At 44.6% G+C, this 20,436-nt stretch overlaps 1 protein-coding gene across 2 annotated transcripts in view; it reads left to right on the forward strand.

Annotated features, from left to right (window-relative positions):
* The first annotated feature begins 3,586 nt into the window (after positions 1-3,586).
* The window catches only part of PAK1 (p21 (RAC1) activated kinase 1), a 69,337-nt gene continuing 52,487 nt past the window's right edge, over positions 3,587-20,436 (forward strand). The window contains exon 1 of one of the 2 annotated variants that reach the window (XM_048933335.1): positions 3,587-3,938. The gene's annotated coding sequence lies outside the window, so the exon portion shown is untranslated. Of the gene's footprint in view, positions 3,939-7,949; positions 7,971-20,436 lie in introns of those variants that run through there. The other variant, XM_048933338.1, reaches the window with a different exon arrangement.

A 20,436-nucleotide genomic window follows, 5' to 3' on the forward strand; every position in this document is an offset into this window, starting at 1 on the left:
CTGGAACAGGCTGATGCTGTTTGTAATATCTGAAAGCAGGTTTTCAAGTTACAACATTTATTTTTCTCAGTGTAGGCTTAAGATGTAAATGGTCAGATTCTGGTGTGAATTAGTGACTGACCCAGCGTGGTCAAAACATATGAGGAGTTGGGGGAAGAAAGCTTAGACATTTAAATATGTTTTCTACAACAGGATTACCAATGGCTGGAGATGAGTTTTCAAGAAATGAAGCTCTTCAGATCACTGAGAAAACAAAGTCCAAATCAAAACCAGGAACCAGTACACCTCCACAGTACAGGACAAATCTGTTCATCTCTTTAAGCTTGAATTAGCAGCTTGCCTCAAAACTGGGATGTAAGTACTTAGATTCAGCTGTTAGCTAATGAATCAAAGACTGAGCTCATTGTTAAGCCTTTACCCATCTGTATTTTATGATTTCCAGAGCTACATAAGGCTTCCAGAACCAAATAGCCACTTGTGGCTTCCCTAGTATTCATCCTTACTTGCTGACTGCTCACCAAGGCACTGAGTGCTCTTAGCTGTCACTATGCAATTTCCTGGTTAAAACAGATCTGGAATGTAAAAGTATTCATCACCAGAGGTTTTGCTGGATTCCAGGGCTTCAGTGAAGCAGTAAGTGATGATTTAACATTGGAATGACACAAAGATTCCTCTGGGTTTTTAACCAGCTACAGCATAGCTCAACAAACAAGAAAACCCTTAAGGAGAACCTGAATGATTTGGGATGTAAGTGATAAAGAGCACACTAGGTTATAATTACTGTTACACCTGAACCACACAGACCATGAATCTTTACCACAGTCCTCTCAATACAGAAATGAAGGCCCAAGTGACACGTGGGACCATCTCTGGTATGATGCTCTAGCCTTTTATCCAGAATGAAGAAACTGGAGATAGCCAAATACTGAGAAACGGTACTGCAGAAACTGCAAGTGCCTAAGCTGCATTTTCAAGTTGGTAAAACTGCAGACAGCGGTAAGATCCATTGTAATTCAGAGCCAGGTTTGCCAAAAGGGATCTTATCTCTGCATTTGACCTCACTCTAGGCAGCAAAATCTCAGCAAATCAAAGTTGGAATTCAAACTAGCATAAGCTGACCATTTTCTGACATTGGAACACTCTAAAAGGTATGGAGAAAACTAAAGATTGCTGCTCCTGTGCATGCATGAATGCTTTTGCATTCATTAGAAATAGGCATTTGCTCTTGAGCATCATAGTTTTGCACCAAGAAACACAATTTTTGCTGCTTTAATCTATTGTTTTATCTCAACAAAGTGGAATGAAAAGGAGATGGTTCTGATTTTCAAGTGTTTTGTGCATGTTTTGCAGAGCTGTATAAGTTTATATGATACATAGAGCAGTGATGAATCATAGTCCACTTTCTTCATCACTTCACACCACTGTAAAAGCATTATTTTGCTGGATTTAATTCTGATTTACTGGTTGAGAGACCTCAAGATGGTAGAATGCTGACCTACTGTCACCTTCAGTTTTGCTTGCTATTACTTGCAACTTTTCAATCTTGTTAGCGAGGTCTTTGGCTGAGGAGCTTCCCTTCCCTTCCCTTCCCTTCCCTTCCCTTCCCTTCCCTTCCCTTCCCTTCCCTTCCCTTCCCTTCCCTTCCCTTCCCTTCCCTTCCCCTTCCTTTTTCCAATCATTGCCTGACTGTTAAGTCTTAGAGATTTGTCATTAAGTTTCTCTCTATTTGTGACAATTCTTCAAGATATTCATGATCTCTGATTCCTTGTAGGCTGAGGCCAACTTGTCTGTAATTGCTCGAGTAGGTTAAAGGAGTGGACAGATGATTGCAGGTGATTAAATCAGTTCACCACAGCAAGTTACTGTCCCTCAGTCCTGTGACTTCACATGCCCCTCCGTTCCCTGTGCATCATTTCAGTCAAGGCCTGGGGATTTGATCTGCCTGAAAATCTTACTGGAAACTTTAGGTGGAGAAGTTTGCTGATCCCTCCCAGGTGCACACATCACCACGCTGACACAATGCAGGGAGCATAGGAACAAAGATGCATAGCATGGTATGAACCATCAATGCTGGTCTCGCTGAGAATAAACTTCTTAGAGAATAAACTGTTAGTCTGTGCCCCATGACATCTGGGCTCCTCTCTCTGCTCTACATCTAAAGTATAAAAAAAATGAACAGTGTTGGTCTTTGAGGCTGGGACTGGTCTCCCACAGAACCCTTTTTCACCCATATGGAAAATGGGAGACCCTTTTGAGATGTAAGAAAACCCTTTTTACCCATATTGAAAAAGGGCCATCTGAGTTTATCCCGAGTACAAGGCAAGATGAATCATTTCTATGAAATTCCCCCTGAGCACTTTCTCTGCTCTGAGGACTTACAAGGCAAATAAATGATCTGCATTTCACTCATTCCTCTCTCAAGTACAAATTCTGGTTTGCAGCAGTAGCTCCCTGTCCCATTCTGCCACAGTGCATGGATATCTCAAACAGCCCTTCTGCCAAATGTTTGGGAATCCTATCTGAAATACAGTAGAGAAAGAAGTTTTGAGATCTGGATACAGATATAAAAGCAGCCATAGCAGGGGCTATTAGAGCAATCCACAGGCTGATTTTGGGCCAGGCCTTAGGCCAGCCACTGCCAGTAACCTGCTATCACCATTCTCCATTTCACTGCCAGGTGGTTGGATAATTGTGTTTGGTTAGATATCTTGCAGAGAGGACATGCTTAGGAGTATTTTGCACCAATCTCCTGCCTGCCTTCAAAACTTGTTCTCAAAATTATCAGGGTGCGTCCTTGCTTCTTAAGAGGCTTTCTGATATAGAGTACAGAAAGAGTCACTCTTCAGGACTCGGTTTGGGATGGAAAAGGAGCTGTGCTCATTTCTTCCTTCAGCTCTGTGTGCTTCCTTTGCAGTATGGAATTTGAGCTCAGCTGTGCAGTTTTCCTCACTGCAGTGATCATGTAGGCATGACTCCCACGTACCTGGGGGTTCCCGTATCGAGGGGGAAGTAATTCTAAGCGTGATTCTAAGCAGATTGAAATCAGCTCTGCTGCGCTCCAACCTTCCCTGCCACTCCTTGTGTTCTCACTTCCTCTATTTGTGTGTTTCAGTCGGATTCATTTATTGCTGCTGAAGTTCCCGAACAAACTTATCAAGGGAACTGATAAACGTTGATACAGGAGGGAAGGGCAAGGCTGTGCTGCTGTATACGGGCATGCTGTGCCAGTGTAAGAGCCAGGTCTGATGCGGTGACCTGCATTATTTCCCTCCCATGTATCTACCTGCTCCACTTAGTGTGTGACATCTCTATGTCTAGACGGCCTCACCGTTTCCTGTTCCTGAATGCCTGTGATCAAGTCCCATCTCCTCTCCCAGCAGAGCATAAGTGTGGAGCTGAACACTCCTGCTAACTGTGGGGACAAGTTTCTTGTGAGCTTTACATCGTGGGGAGAGCAAACCCCAATCTCCTGCAGTATGAGGTAACATCCCTGCGATACGCACATCCTGCTGTGCAGCACAGCAGCAGAGCAGAGCCCGTTTCCCTTCTTTCCTTTTTTGGATCTGCGTGCACACGGTCCCTAATGGAGCCGGTTCTGAGATACCAAGAACAGAAACCAAGTCACTGCAGCGCCTCACGACTACCGGCGATCCCCTTCCTCGTCATTATCACCGTAATCGCGAACCATCCTTGACGCCCCTCACCAACACCAGCTCCAGGTACCGGACACCGAACGATCAGCCCATCTCAAAGCTCCGACACAACCCACCGACCCCAAACTTCTCCCCCAGCTCTGGGCTGCCCACCTTGGTGGAGGGGGCGGACCCTTGGACCCCTCCGGAGCCAATGGCAGCGGGGAGGACGCGGGGAGGCGGCGCCGGGCGGCCGTGGGGAGCGGGCAGGGCAGAGAGCGGGCGGCACCTTGCAGCGGGCGGAAGGTGAGTGCTGCCGGGCCGGGGATTTCCTCCCCGATTTTTTTTCTTTTTCTTTTTTTTTTTGCAACTGGAAAGTTTGCAAAGAGGTTGAGCGGTTGGGTTCTTATTTTTCTTCTCTCTCTCTTTTTTTTTCTTCTTCTTCCCCTTTCCATTCAATTTAAGAAAGGGGGTGGGGGTGAGATTGCCTCCCTCCTGCTTTCCCAGCTCATTCATTTAACAAAGGGAGTTGTATCCAGCCTCGGGCTGTGCGATCGAGAGCCTCTTGTGGTCTTCGGGTAGAGGTTGGAGGGGGTAAAATCGGGGCTCAGCCCGCGCCTGGTGCTGGCTGTGGCTGGAGGGGCTCCGGGGGCCGTGGGATGTGGGGGGGGGAGAACACAAAGAGTTGAAGAGCCGACCCCGTGCTGAGTGATGCAGCCTCGGGCTTTGTGTGTGGCTCTATGGTAGGGATGCAGACGTGGGAGCGTGTTTCTCCTTAGCCCCCTCCGTTCCGTGTGTGAGATCTGTTGTTATTCAAGATCTTAACGGCAAAGCTGAACTTAAGATCGTGGCACGGCTTGGATTGGAAGGGATCTCTCGAGGTCTCCGATCCAGCCCCCCCTCCGGCTCGGATAAGGGAGCGAACGGCAGCGAGGAGACCTTGCGAGTTGGGTGGCACCTCTGGGTGCTCCTCGGAGCCCCAAGGAGAGGCAGCACTGCAGGGTGAAGGGCAGCAACTCTCGTCCTTTCCTCAGTGCATGGAAGCCCGCAGCTCTCCCATGCTTGCAATCCTTGCTTTTGCTGCTTTTGTTATCCAAAGGGCTTAAAATCCACGATTAGTGGGAAGAGCTGGCTCCATCCGTGTGTGTGTCACGGTGCATCTGCTTCTGCTGGGCATTGCTTGATCCTTACTCAGACATTACTTCCAGCAGCAAGATTTATAAATAAATAGATGTCAAGACCTCTGCTTGTTACCAGCTGTAAGGCATGTACTTTAGGTGGTGATTAAGTACACTGTGTGCGTATGTAAGAACAACTGTAGAAGCTGTTTAGTTCTTGCCAAGCTTTTTAAAGTGAAAGCAGACATTGTAGCTGGTGAAATGGCTGTGCTGGGCACGGGAGGGAAACTGTTTGTTCTCCTTGCTTGCAATTACTCTTTGTACAGTGACTCACGGATGCCTTTCACTGAACCGCCTCCCTGCTTTCCTTACCTGGAGTTTCCTGGTGTTGCCTGGTGCAGCAGCGAGCATCACCCTATCTGCTGCTCTAACAGCCTTCCCGTTGTTTGGGTGCTTTTGTCTTGCTCAAAGCTTTTTAGGATAAGGCTGGAAAAACTCATCCGTGTGGAGCAGCTCATGTGTGTGTCCACTGGGTGGTTAGACATTACTTTCCCCTCTGTGTTTTCACTGGGTTAGGCAGAAAAGGGCTGTAAGAAAGAAGGGGACACTCTGTAACAGAGGATGATGTGAGAGAACAAGGGGAAATGGCTCCAAACTAAAAGAGGGGAGGTTTAGATTGGATATAAGGAAAAAGTTTTTTACGTTAAGGATGGTGAGGCACTGGCACAGGTTGCCCAGAGAGGTGGTGGGTGCCCCATCCCTGGATGCAGTCACGGTCAGGCTGGATGAGGCTCTGAGCACCTGATGGAGCTGTGGTGTCCCTGTTCATTGCAGCACAGTTGGATCAGATGGTCTTTAGAGGTCCCTCCCAACTCAAATGATTCTATGATTTTATGATAAAATATACTGCTTGTCTATTGCTTTTCTGACTGCTTTGATTGCACTGGAAATGCAAACGTATTGTTTTGCCCCAGAGTTCTGTTGAATTATTGCTGATTCTTGTGGATTCTTTCCCAGATCTGTGCAGAGCTTTCCTCAGCTTTGACTGCAAGTGCATGAATTACACCTGGTTTCTTAAGCAGTTTTGTTTTTGTTTAACTGAAGATATGAGTGAGCTTCAGTGTGGCTTCTTTCTCTGTTTTGCACCTTCATAGGTGTGGGAAGTTTCGTTATTTTGTAACCATAGCTGTGATGGCTCAGTTCCCTTACGTTCTTATGAGCATATTGAAACACCTATAAAAATAGACTTTTCTGGTTAGCAAAACAGAAAACGATGCTGAGTTCCACCCTTCGAGTGATCTGGGTTTACAGTTCATCCTGTCAACAGCACGTGATAACAGAAGTAAATAGACTTCGTAAAGGGTCTGAAAGCAACCATGCTTTGTGAGGAAGAAAACAGCCTGAGACCAAGCATCTGTAAGCAAAAGCCATATTTCTTTAAGTCTTGCATTGTTAGGCCTTTGACACATGCACGAATCTCTCTTGTTTTTTACCTCTTTGGGAAGGGGAAAGAATACTGCGTGTCAGAAACGTATTGTGCCTTTTTCTGTGCTTGCCCAGGAGCTTTGCTTGTGTGTTCAACCTCTATGTGGAATTGGGAAGAATGTAGAAGTGTTCTGCTTGATGGCAAGGGCTTGTGCTTATGGAGAAAATTATCTAGTGTGTTGCATTTCATATGGACTTGCACAGCTCTCACCTGGGGGGAGGTGCTTTGAAGCCCCATTCCCAGTGGGAGCAGAACCAGGGCTGGCAGCAGATGCTCAGTGATGCAGCGCGTAAGGCACAGCGATCAATTCTTCCCTCCTGAGCAAAAGGCATGTGGTGCTCTTTAGGAATAGGTAGCTTGAAACACACCAACACTATTTATGCTAACCGGGATTTACTCATTAGAAAGAAAAAGGCTCTTACAGGACATGCTAAGTATTATAATTCATCATCATTTGGGAGACAGTGGAGTCGCCGTCCCTGGAGGTGTTCAAGAAACATGTAGATGTGGCCTTGAGGACATGGTTTAGTGGCTGGTGGTGATGGTTGGCTGTTGGACTTGGTGATCTTAGTTGTCTTTTCCAGCCATCATGATTCTACGATGCCCCAGTAGGTGTTTTAAAATAGGTCAGTGAGTTGCACTCTAAAAATGCAGATTGCTCTTTGTGCTCATGCTGGTCCCCTGGATCTCACTGTTACTGCATTGTACGTGGAGCAGAGAGCTGAGAGTATTGCTTCCTCATCTCGATTTGGGGATCCAAGCAGCTGTGCTAACAAATGCACTGGTATTCTTGCATAGCTTTCTCCAGCTCCTTTCGTTTTAGCAATTGTTTGCTGGGGTGGTGCAAGAGGAAGCAAAAAAGCTATCTGATGAAGTGCGTTTCCAGGGGAATTCAAAGAAACAGTGGAAGTATTCAGGTCTTGTTTATGTACCAATGTACTTCTTGTAAGTTACTGAAGCTCTGGAGTAGCTGTTTAAGCTGGCAATCCACGTGTTCTGTTCTTCCCATCGTACAGCAAACGATGGCCTTTCTGTGTCTCTTACATCTTGTCTGAGACACAGGTTAAACAGCAACTGTCCTTCCATGGTTTCCTTCCTTCTCACAATCTGTGCTCTTTGGACCTGCTACACAGCCAGCTTATTTCGCTCTTACACTGATATAACTCCCTTAAAAATCATTGTTTTTCCTACTTCTCTTCTAGAATTACTGAAGTCAGGTGGTGGTAAGTGAGGCATCCTTTTGTCAAGGAGGAGAAAATGCTGATGGGACAGAGGAAAGGTCATATTTTGGGTAAAACAGACCAAAGGAGAAGATTGCACAAGTAGTAATCAAGTGTTCTTTCAGAAAGGAAAGAATTTCTCCCATAATAACACTTTGTGAGCCCAATTAAGGTATAGGAAGCGTGGCATGTGATATATGGTGTGTGTGTGTGTGTATACATATATATATACTGAAGTTCATGATGTAGCTATTAAAATCTTACTGATCTTGGCCTTCAACTACGAGGCTAACAAATCAAGAGGCAGGTATGCATTGTGTGGGGTATAAAACCTTGTTTCATCCTCTGTTCTCTTCTTTATAAAGTTAATCCATACATGTAATCTAAAGTGAAAATGAAGTATAAAAATAACAGGTGTTCATATTTGTGTTTTTAGAGCAGGGAGTGCCATTCCAGGTTCACCTGAAGCATTGTCTCCTGCCTGATGTGTGTAGTGCCTTTCCACAGTTTACAGGTGAGGTAGAATCATGGCTCTTGGTGACTTCACAGATGTCAGAAGAGAGAAGAAAAATCAAATAGAATCATAGAGTCAAGGAAAATCAAGAATCAAGGCCAGATTGGATGGGGCCCTGGGCAGCCTATTCTAGCATTAAATGTGGAGGTTGGTGGCCCTGCATGCGGCAGAGGGGTTGGAGATTCATGATCCATGAGGTCCCTTCCAACCCTGGCCATTCTGTGATTCTGAGTCACAGGCTGTCCTGAGTTGGAAGGGATCCATAAGGATCATCAGGTCCAACTCCTGGATAGAAAAATTTAAGATGCAGCCTGGCATCCAGAGTTGTAACAGCACCACTTTGGGACTTGGAGTTACTTTCTGGAAGTGTGAGTAGGGTTTGAACTGTTGTTTCTCTTATTGTCTGTAAGTGGCACAAGGATATTTGGTATCACGGCTCTCTTACAAGATAGAGCTGTTTCTCAGGGCTTGGATTCTATTCATGAAGCAGGAGCTGGAGTGAGAAGCATATTTCATTGGAACTGGTGTCTTACTGCACGTGGTTTTTCTCCTTGTTTGTATACAGAAAGCTTTGTATGATGTGAAATACCTTATTGGTTCTTCAGCATAAAGAATTTCCAATATAAATTATTTTCTATACTTGCAGATTACCAAATGCACATTCTCAAAATATGAGTGCCTTGGCCATTTAGCCCAAACTCCTCTGTAGAGAGAGAAGAAAAGTAATTCCTTTTATAAAACTTGAATTTATTTTTCCCAGCTAGCTGTAAATGAACATGCAGTTTCACCAGCAAGCTGAATTCAAAGGCTTTGTGCCAGAATGAATCTATCCTTTGCCTTTAGGAGGTATTTCAAGAATGTCTTATTTCAGTCTTGCTTTGGAGAAGCTGTAAGTCAGAGCTGAGTGTAGAATTCATGTGCATCCATAACTCAGTCTTGTTTGGAATGAAGAATAAACTGGTTTCCTCCATCATCAGTGGGGAGGAGTAGATCTTTCTGTCTCAGTAAATCCAGTCACTACTACTGAGGCTATTAGGTTTGTTTCAGCTCGTGGCTGTGATTCTTTGTAAGGTGCAGCATGGGCTTGAGGCCATTACTGAGCTCTGTAACCCTCTGTGTTGATGTAGAAGGGGAAAAAAGTACGAGGCCGGACTTACAATTTATCTTTTGCTTTTTCTAGTTCATTGAGCTGCTCACCTGAGTCTGAACTCTGGTGTTCCTTCATAATAAAAGGTAAATTTAAGTCAGGTAGCAGCTGCAAAAAACAGGGAGTGCATAGGAAAAAAAGGAGTTAGCAGCAAATGGGCATGTCAGAATTTGAAATGCAGTATTGATTAGTTCATTAATTTTAATAAGATACTCAATTATAAAACACCCATTACATTTTGCAGTTTCTTCTGGAAATAGAACAAGTTATACATCCTTATTCTTTCAGGAACACCTCACTCATGCTGAATTTTAGCATCATTTCCTTTGCAAACCACAGAATGTGTTAACTCTTCCTGTAGCCCAAGTTTGGCTATGTCTTATTCTAGCAAAACATTATCTTTAGTAGGCCACTGTTTTCAGTAAACTGCAGGACTTACACGTAGCATGTACAGACTGAAAGGTACCTTAACTGAGAGTGATCCAAATCAGCATGTCGTTGAAATAAAGACTGCAATTGAGGTCAAAAGGCAGATATTTGAATACTGGGTAATTGCTAAAAAATCAGGCAGATCCATTTAAAACACAGCACATAAAAACAAGCCTTTATTTAAGCTCAGGAAACAAGTGTGAATGGGAGTGTTGGCTCATGAAGGGTGTCACAGTTTTCTTTATGTTTAGAAATATGTTCTATGGCCTTTATAATACAGAAATGTAGTTTTCAGTCTGCAGGTCTTGATGACTTCAGGCTTGTTTCCAACGTGGATCTCTGACTTTGTTTAAATAATATCTCTAATAAAGGATTTCCTGCAGGTGGTTCGAGGCACTCCACTCTTGGCACTTCTTGCTGAAGTCAGGAATTGCTGTAGGAATATTTGGTTTCCATGCAAGAATGAGGCTGCTGGAAGACCTAAAATAAAGACCCTGGAATGACTGTTTACTATGGATTCTCTGAGGGCTGTACTGAATGGCATTTTCATGGATGTGGTCACTGCTAACTCTTTTTTTCCACAACAGTTTGATTGAATTTTATTGCCAGACTACCCAGGAAAGCAAACTTTCCTGTTTAAACCACAAAATGTTAACCACAAACTTAAGAGTTCACATCCCTGCCTTGCCCTGCTGTTGTGCTTGTCTTCAATCCCACTTGGGAATGAGATGTAAATTCAATTTCAGTGTTGCTCCTGTGGCCTTGCAACCACAGCAGCAGATTGTAGAATCATTCAGGTTGGAAAAATCCTTTAAGATGATCCAGTCCAACTGTCAACCCATCAGTGATGATTAAGGGAAAGCATTGGGAGCTGAACTAAGAGGGGTAGGCATGGGGGATGGTGGTGCTGCAGAGCACTTTGTTTAAACCATCCCATTTCTGATAATCTAAGTAACTGCTGAGCTTTTTTGGTAAATCTTAATGCGTTTTATGGGTGTGTGTGAAGGTGTTTGGTCTTTCTGTTAAGCTCCAAGATTCTGGAGATGTGAAGGCTATGTAAAAATCTGTGTCACATAAGGGAGACTTCTCCCACTCCAATCTGCAGGAAGAGTGACAGGATTTGATCCAAGTGTGCCTTGGAGACTTAAATAATGAGGTTTAAGTGTGGTTGAGCCTTCAGTTCCTAACTTTGTGTGGGAAAGTGAAGGATTCTGCAGCATTTTAAAATTCAGGGAGTTTATTAACAGCAGAAGTTGTGGATGCTCCATCCCTGGAGGTATTCAAGGCCAGGATGGATGGGGCCCTGGGCAGCCTGAGCTGGTGCCTGATGTAGTGGTTGGCAATGTGGCAACCCTCCCTGCAGCAGGGGGGCTGGCACTACATGATCTTTGGCTTGGTTTGGAAGGGGCTTCGTTCTATGATGCTATGAACTTAGTTCTGCTCAATCACTAAAATCTTCAGTTGATAGCCTTACAAAAGCCAGAGAAGCGAAGGGAGGAAGGAGGAGGTACTGCAGCACTATACTGCACTTACACTGATCTAATAAAAAATCTCTTCTAATTTCTGGCTCATCAAATTTCTCATTGTTACATCAACCCATTTGTCTTGGTAATAAGATGACAGGTGAAAAACCTGCAATCTCTTACTTTTCTGTATCTTAACAGATTCTTCTCCCATGCCACTTTGAATCCTTTAATAGCAGGGATGATGATTAAAAGGGCCATATTAAACTCCTAAAAAGCAGCAGAAGTTTCTTCCACTGTGAAACCGGTGCCAGAAGTGTCTGAGAGAGTGGGAATAGCATTATTTTTTGAGGCTGCCTTCAATCCCTATCTCATGTTCCTAAATAAGACTTTGAAGACATTTTATGAGCAAAATTAAGCTGACATTTCATCTTGATGAAGCTGCAGCCTGGCAATGTCAAACTGCTGTCTCTCCTTTCATATCTGGGAGCACTGACAGTCATATTAAATGTAATTTGGTGCATATGTGGGAACTAACTTCTGCAGGTATTGGACTCAGTGATCCTTTTGGGTCCCTTCCAACTTGGGATATATCTATGATTCCTTCTGTATGCTTTTGATTTTTTTTTTCCCTCCCACCCTCTATCTTCATTCCTTAACTATATCTCTTAAAGCCTATCTCTTCTTTCTTTTTTCTTTTCCTTCCCCCTTTCTACAGTAACACTGTTCATCTCCTGTCCAGCTCTACTTTCCCTGGACACCCACAAGGCTGATGAGAAATGGAGGCCTAAACCATCTGTGATCCTGAAGATGAGCAGTAGGGAGGTAGTGTGCTTCGTGTTCCACCCCACTAAGAAGCAGCTGCTTCAGGGCTCTGCAGGGGGATAAAGGTTGGATAGGGGGAAGAAACTCATGGCCTGCCTCTACGGAGAAGGCAGTTTTGCTGATGGGACATGGAAATTTTAAAATGTGCTGATGTCATTCAGAAAGGCTGAAGAGGTGAGGATAGGGCTGGGAATTGCTTCTCCTTCTAGAAGAAAAAGCAAAAAAGCTTGGATTCCTCCAGGGCTCTTCTGGAAGCCGGAAGGATCGTATGATTCTATGAAAGCAGAACACAAACAGTATATTCTTCTGTGTAGGCTGTCTTTAAATGGAGGCAGACGGCCAGAGACAGTGTTTGAATTCTAGGTTCAATAAAGGCACATCCTCCAGTTAGACACAGCAAAACAGTGTCAATTTTTAGAATTAAAAACAGTGCCTAAATGCTTCAATAGCTTGTCATCAGGTGACTCACTGCGCTGTCATAGTGGGACTTCTGGCTTGCATGAAAGTTATCCTTGCTGAAACAGCATCCTGCCAGCTCATATTAACAGCCCTCTCTCCCAAAACTGTTTCTGATTTACTCCTGGTGAAGAGGGGTTTTGGAGAGAGGGGCAGGACCGGAAGCTAAGGGGAAGTTTAAAGATGAGAAATCCCATTACATTTTTCTTTCTGTTGTTGATGACTTCCGAGTGCCAGCTTTTTCATTTCTTCTGTGTTTGTGTCTCTGAATTGTGTCCAGGGGTTGCAAAAGAAAAAAACATTCAGAACTGATGACCATATCTGTAAGAATTTAGTCATTGACTTGGTCTGACCAAAAATGCCTTTTCTTGTCTGCGATGACTTCATTTAAAGTTATAGGCTACTTAAAACAACAAGAATAATGTTTAAGTGATCTCAGCTTGAGTTTTCTTCATCTCCTGCAGTTGATTTGGGAATTGTCAGAATAATGATTTTTTTTTTAATTATTATTATTTTTGCTTAATTCACATTATCAGTTTTCTTTTAGATGCCCTTTTGCTTTTTTAGGAACAAATCCTTGGTAACATTAGGCATTAGGTGCATCCTGCAAGAGAGCCCTTCCTGCCTTCTGGTCCAATACTTATTCATCCTCGGACTTAGTCCAAATGCCACCACCAGTGCTCATGTGAGGCTTTTTCTCTTCCCACTTTTCTTCCCGAAACATTTGTTCCTATGCTTTCAAGCAGCATAAATGCGTCAGTTCAGGAGATAATGGTCACAGAGATTAAAATAATCTCATCCGAGCAGTGAGTGGCTTTATGCCTTTAACATCATACTTACTTCTGTCATCAGCTTCGTGCTTAGTATTGCAGTGCAGATCTTGCATATCTGCTGATGTTCGGTCGCTCTCACGATGCCACCCTGTTATTTTGGCTCAGTATCCAGGAGCAGTGACTTCAGCAAGGTGATCTCATCCTACCTGCGGTGTAGCTGTGTTTGTTTTTGAACAGTTGAGATCCCAAAATCTGTTCCGTCTGCACCTCCTGTAGGCAAAGGCAAATCCCCTGAAATCCAGTAGGATGAGCATGTGTGATCTCTGTTCTGTCATCCTCCTTTCTCAGCAGTTTAGTGGGCATGGTGGTGATGGGTTGATGGTTGGACTAGATGATCTGAATGGTCTCTTTTCCAACCTTCATGATTCAATAAATTAACACATTTCTCCGTTTGGGAACTTAACATTTTTCTTTCCACTGAGATGTGAATGGGGTGAGCAGTGAAAGGCTTCTGTAGCATAACTTACACTAGTTTTTGTTTGTCCTCTTTGTGACAGCTGCAATCCTAAATTCCTTAGGAACTAACCCTATAAATTCAGAAGGAGAGACTCTGTGGTTGGTATTGCACTGTTCTTGATTAACAGATTAGATGCTTGCTTGCCTTTTTCCTGAAACTGGCCACCTCCACCCCATCTCATTACAAAGCTATAGAGTGAAGATGTAGCTGCTGGCAGCTGTTTTCCTTCTCATAATCGTTTTCAGTTGACCACATTAAAAGTATAACTCTGAACTTGCATTTTCTTGGGGATGGACTATGTGCTGAAAAGATGAGATGTCTCCCTCTCCACCTGCTGGGAGCGTGCTTGAGTTTCCCTGGGAAGCGATGTTACAGGGCGAAGCTTGACAGAGCTGAGCTCATCGAGGCATGCTGCCATCCAAAGGCAAGGTTGCTTTTCCTCTTCAGCACTTGGCTGTGAGCTGAGCTGGAAGAATACTTAACAGAGTGACATGCAGTGTCATATTAAAGATCCTAGAGCTTCTCTGCCTTAGGAACCTGGATGGGGCTGGCCGTATTTAGAATCTTTATTGATGAGTGAACCCTTAGTAAGTCTGCAGATGACACCCGTCTGAGAAGTGCAGATCTGCCTGAGGGTAGGGAGGCCCTTCAGAGGGACCTGGACAGGCTGCACTCCTGGGCTGAGGCCAATGGGATGAAATTCAACAAGGGCAAGTCCCAGGTCCTGCACTTGGATCACAGCAACCCCATGCAGCACCGTGGGCTTGGGGCAGAGTGGCTGAAAGCTGCATGGAAAAAGAGGATCTGAGGGTGTCGGTTGATGCTCAGCTGAACGTGAGCCAGCAGTGTGCCCAAGTGGCCAAGAAGGCCGATGGCATCCTGCCTTGTATCAGAAATAGTGTTGCCAGCAGGAGCAGGAGCTGATGGACCCTCTGCATTCAGCTCTGGTGAGGCTGCACCTCGAGTGCTGTGTTCATTTCTGGGCCCTTCACTGCAGGAAAGATGTTGAGGCCCTGGAGAATATCTGGAGAAAGGCAACAGAGCTGTGAAAGTTCTGGAGCACAAGTCTTATAGGGAATGGCTGGGGGAACTGGGATTATTCAGTCTGGAGAAGAATAGAGTCTGGGTTGAACTCTGATCTCTGGAGGTCCATTCCAACCTCTACAATTCTGTGATTCTGTGATTATTGCCCTTTACAACTTCCTGAAAGGAGGATGTAGCGAAGGGGAGGTCAGCATCTTCTCCCAGGTAACAGCGCTAAGGCAAGAGGTCATGGCCCCAAGTTGTGCCAGGGGAGGTTTGGGTTGGATATTAGGAAAAAATTATTCTCAGAGAGAATGGTCAGTCAGTGGAACAGACCCCCCAAGGAGGTGGTGGAGGCACTGTCCCTGGAGGTGTTCATGAACTGTGGAGATGTGGCACTGAGGGACACAGTGGGGATGGGTTGGTAGTTGAACTTAGTGATCTTAGTGGTTTTCCAACCTTAATGATTCTTTGTAAGGACTGTAAGACACAAGAGCAAATCTGGTGGCTTCTCAGGGTTAGTTCATAAATAAGTGTTTTTACTTTTGAAAGATCTACCTGCTGAGGTGCCTGCTTTGTGTAGCTTTTCATTTCTTGTTGTTTCGTTCTTAACTGCATCTACCCCCAAGCTCTCTAAACCTCTACCCCATGCACATTCAGCTCCTGCTGTTTCTGCTTATGCTCAGTGTCTGAAAATCCTTGCAACAAAATGGGTTTTAACTCTCTGACTGGTTCTCTGTCTTCAGTAAATACGTTTCGGAGACAAAAGGCTTGACAGAAAAGCCCAACTGGCACATACATTTCCTACTGCTGTCTTTGTGCTCTTAGAATCATAGAATCATAGAATCACCAAGGTTGGAAAGACCTTCAAGATCATCCAGTCCAACCGTTCACCTATTCCCAATAGCTCCCACTAAACCATGTCCCTCAACACAACATCCAGCCTTTCCTTGAACACCCCCAGGCTCGGTGACTCCACCACCTCCCTGGGCATCCATTCCAGTGCCTGACCACCCTTTCTGAAAAGTAATACTTCCTCACGTCCAGCCTGAATCTCCCCTGCCGTAGCTTGAAGCTATTCCCTCTGGTCCTATCACTAATGACACTAATGACTCCTCAGCCTGGGCTCTGTGCTACAGTGTGGAAGCACAATACTTGCAATCCCTGCCGTGCTCTAAGGACTTTGCCCAGAGGATGCTTTCAAAATCCATTTTGTAATGTATGAGAGCATTTTGGGTTTTTTTCTGTCTCTTGCCCGCATAATGTCAGCATTACATGGCTCCCAATAATCTTGAAACGATGGTTCAAAATTGGAAGGATGCTTTCCATAGCAGGTTAGAAACGGTCAGCTAAGACAAAACTTCTTGGTGTCCAGCTGAAATAAGTTTTAATCCAAGACAGAATTAAGTTGCTAATGCTGCTGCCATTCACACTAACCCGTGTTTTTATATAATCCTGTTGTTTTCCAGTGCTCCTTCCTTGCAGTCCTTCAGCTTGTAATTAAAACGGTGTAGTGCAGGAGTCATCTCCTGTACAAACCATCCTGGCTTCCTCATTGAGGTGCTGCCCTTCTCTGTCACCTTCCACCTCAGCACTGCTTATAAAGGCTCACAGGGAGAATAAAACAAGCATGCTGGAGAGGTAGCGTTCTTTCTTCTGTTGTGCAGGTGAAAAGGGCAACACAGAAGCAGCAGGCGCAAAGGGGAACAGGAAAACACGTATCTGAATAGCCTGAAATATGGGTGGAGAGGCTGGCAGTGTCTGTGCCTCAGAGCCCATAGTCAGGATGAAAACAAGATGAGAATTTTTCACATTGTCAGGAACTGTGCAGGACGTATTCAGTTAAACCTGTACATGAAGAAACAAAAGCAAAAAAGGTGTTTTTGATAACCTGGGGCCGTAACTCTGGCAGTAGCCTATGGGTGTCAGTGGGGACGTTCAGGGGTTGTCTTAGCAGTGTTTCTAACCTTGAGAGCAAAAGCAGAGCATTTCTAAAAGCTGTGGGTAGGCATCTAGTGGGAACCCAGAACGCTTGTGGGCGCTTGATTCCCTTGGAAGCTGTTGGGATTTGGCACCCAAGCTAGTAAAGTATTTTTAAAGACTCTTAAATATCTTTCTGGAAATTGGGTCTGATGTTACTAGTCAGCCTGAGAGGTGAGATTTTATTTTGTTAAGTAACTGCTGCCTTTGATCCCTGTTATTTCTAGCAGATTAACAGAAGGAGATTGAGGAAAAGCAGTAAGGGTGGCTGTGGGGCTAGCAAGATCTACTCAAGAGGAAGTTATAAGCCTATGTGCATGGGTGATTTTATAAAATGAGGAGAGCAGGAGTGTTTATGGGCTTCTGCAGAGTCTAATTGGCATGGAATGGAAGGTGTGGAAGAAGGAAAACTTTGGTCTGTGCTCTACAAGTGCCTGTGCAGGGTAGTGTGGGAGTTGGACTAGATGACCTTTAAAAATCCCTTCCAACGCAAATGATTCTTAGGGTACACTTGGGGGTGTTTGGTGACAGTAGTGTAGAAAGTTGGAGTTTGGGTACAGTTGGAGTTGATGAAGCCCTTGCAGAGGGTTGATTCTATCAGTCTTAACTTCTGAAGATACTGCAGACATGCTCACACCAAGCACGCTGTAACCAATAGATCAGAAAAATTAATTTGAGGTCAATATGAAACAAAAATTAGACCAAATAATGAGTCAGCAGGATTGAGTGGCATTCAACTCAGAGTCCTGAGGAACTTGAATGTGAAACTGCGGAACTGCTGGCCAGCCTGTATCATTCACTGCTATAGACTGCTGCTGTGCCAGAGGACTGGGTTGTTGCCAGCGTAATTCCCATCTATAAAAAGGACTCTTGAGGGGATCCTGGGAACCACACACTACACAGTCATGATACCAGTTTTCAGATCTGAAATATGGGTCTCTGAACACATGGGTAAATGTTTTCTGCTGGAAAAGAGTCAGTGTGGCTTCTGAAAATGAAAATCTTGCTGCACTACCCCGTGAAATTCTGTGGGGTCTTGTTAAGAATGGGGTTAAAGTGGATGAAGTATATTTGGAATTTCTGAAGACTTTTGTCAAGATGTGAAACTCTTCCAACCTTGGAGCAGAGGTGGTTTTGTAGTTTGAAAGCTGAGTGGGTAATGATTGTTTAGTCTGGAGAAGAGGGGGCTTAGGGAAGACCTTACAGCTCTCTCTAACTCCCTGAAAAGAGGTTGTAATGAGGTGGGGGTCAGCCTCTTCTCCCAGGTAACAATGATAGGATGAGAGATAATGGCCTGAAGTTGCATCAGAGGAGGTTCAAGGAGGATATTAGGAAAGATTTTTTCTCAGTGTGGTGAGGCATTGGCACAGGCTGAACAGGGAGGTGGTGGAACACCTCTAAGGACAGGGACTCAAGAACCACAGAGATGTGGCACTGAAGGACAGTGGGCATGATGGGGAAGGGTTAGGGCTGGACTTGATGATCGTAGAGGTCATTTCCAACATTAATGATTCTGTGCTTCTAAGTAAAACACTGGGTGTAATTTCACTTCTCAGGATGGAGACGGAAACATCCCAACATAGCAGTAACCAAAAAAGCCATCTTCCTCATCTGGTATTGGGTCAGTGGTATCTTTTTGCTGTTGTATGAATGCTTGGTGCACCTGCACCTTCTGTGTGCTGTGTAGTTCTGGTCTCTGTGTATGAAGAAGCAGGCAGTGGAGCAACAGAAAGGCAGCAAGAAGGGTCTCAGAGATGAACTGCATCCCCACCGGAGAGGCAAAAAGCTGTTTGGTGAGGAGAGGGAATGTTACTGAGGCTTCAATGGTAAAGTCAGTGCGCAAAACTGAAAGTGTGAACCTTGTCCTTTAGATCCCATGCTATTACAACCAGGGAAGTTGTGGGGTTTGATTTTAAAATGGATGGAGGAACGTGTTGGCTCTGTGGTGAAGAATGGCTACACATGGCCTCAGAATAGGTGGAATTTGGTGGCAGGCTTTGCAGCTCTTACCCACCTCCACTGCCTCTGCAAGAGCCTATGTGACTTTTCTTTCCCCCAGAGCTCTCTTCCATAGCTTTTCAGGGGAAGTGATCATCCAGGTGCCTGGCAAACATTCGACTCTCCTTTGAGTACACACGGAGATTGTTTTAAATTACAAGCAACTTATCCCTCAGAAGTGATTTATTTTTTTTTTATTATTATTTTTTTTTAATAAATGCTGCCTTCAGCAGGTTGTGCATGTGAACTCTATTTTAATTAAGGGCGAGGAATCTGTTTTACATAACTCTTATCCCAGATTCTCATGAGAGAGTGAAAACAGCCTGGAGGGTCTGATGAAGAGGCCAGCAAAGTCAGTTGCCTCACAGATGGGAGACCTGATTCTCATCTGCCTGAGGTTCTCTCAAGCTGTGTGACTGGCCCTGGGCTGGCTGACAGCCAGCGAGGTTGAGCTGAGGCAAAGGGGTTGCCTTGATTTTCCTGAGGCATTAATTTGGGGTTCTGGGTAGATTCAGGTGCAGTGAGTGCAGATCTGCCAGAGGTGTTTGCCCCCATAGTGGGAATGGGGATTTAAACCCACCTATTAGTGTTAGTGGGATTGGGACAAGGTGCTTTTCTGAACCTTTGAAAATGTGAAACAAATCATACTGGAAGTCGCCCTTTAGAAGTGATTATGTATTTCTTACTTTTCTAAATAGGAATCGTAGAGTCACAGAGTGGTTTGGGTTGGAAGGGACCTCAAAGATTGTCTGGTTCCAACCCCCCAGCCACTAATTCAGGCACCAGACAAGGCTGCCCAGCACCACATCCAACCTGGCCTTGAATACCTCCAGGAATGGAGCATCCACACTTAAGTTCTAAAGTCTAAGAGGGACAGGGAGCACATGAGTAAAATGTTTCTGTGCAGTAAGGAGGGAAAATCCAGGATGCTTGTGTGTTGTTTTTTTTTTCTTAAGAGAGAAAACAAACAAGTGATAAGCATATTAAAACTCAATTGTTGCAGTACTGGAAGCAGGTCATGTAAATTAGAGGATCTCTCACTCTGCACAAAGGGAAATATGAAAAAGCAAGCAACACACTCTGTAAAGATGCTAATGAATCTTCTGAGTCAAACTTGGCATGTCACTGGCATATGCTGTTTGTTTCTTGTTGCAGAAGCAAGCCTTTCTCCTGGTAAGGTAAGCTGGTAGTTTCACCAGTAGTTTTACCGTCTTGTTATCAAAATTTCAATGTGATGTTGGAGAAGTTATGCAATTGACAGCACAGTTGTGACCTTGTGGTGGCCTGCTGACCTGGCAGTGGCTGGCAATTATTTTTTTGGAAGCAAAACACCCTTGAAAGGTTTGCAGTGTGTGTTTATTGCATCCGGTGATATATAGGGCAGATACCTTTCCTTTTTGCTGTGAACATTAAGCAGGTGGGGCAAAGACAAACCAGCTGGAATAGATGTTCTTCAGCTGCTCAGTGAATGAGCAGACAGAAAGGAATGTCATGGTCGTGTCGCAGCTTGGATGTGTTTTGCTGGGTAGGGGAGTTGGTAGGCTTGAGTGTGAGCGTCAAGTGGAAGGCGACAGAGGTGCAGCCTGGTGCCAAGATCAAATCTCTGCTTCATGCCCCTTGTTCATTTAATCTGTGTCCCCACTTTGTGCATGGCTAGCAGAGCAACTGCAGCTTTCAGATGTTCTGTGTTGCCTTGTAGGTATTTTAGCCTTGGAGGAGCAGAGCAGCTGTTCCATCACCCATGAGTAACATTTTGTCACCAAGTAGTGATTTATGGAGCGATCATTTCCTGCGTGTTGTTCAACAATTAGAAAAGGATCCTGAAGTTTTATTGGCCTCTTCTTTAGGTGGCAAG

This window comes from Lagopus muta, chromosome 1 (genome assembly GCF_023343835.1).
Source record: "Lagopus muta isolate bLagMut1 chromosome 1, bLagMut1 primary, whole genome shotgun sequence".
Taxonomy (NCBI): Eukaryota; Metazoa; Chordata; class Aves; order Galliformes; family Phasianidae; genus Lagopus; species Lagopus muta.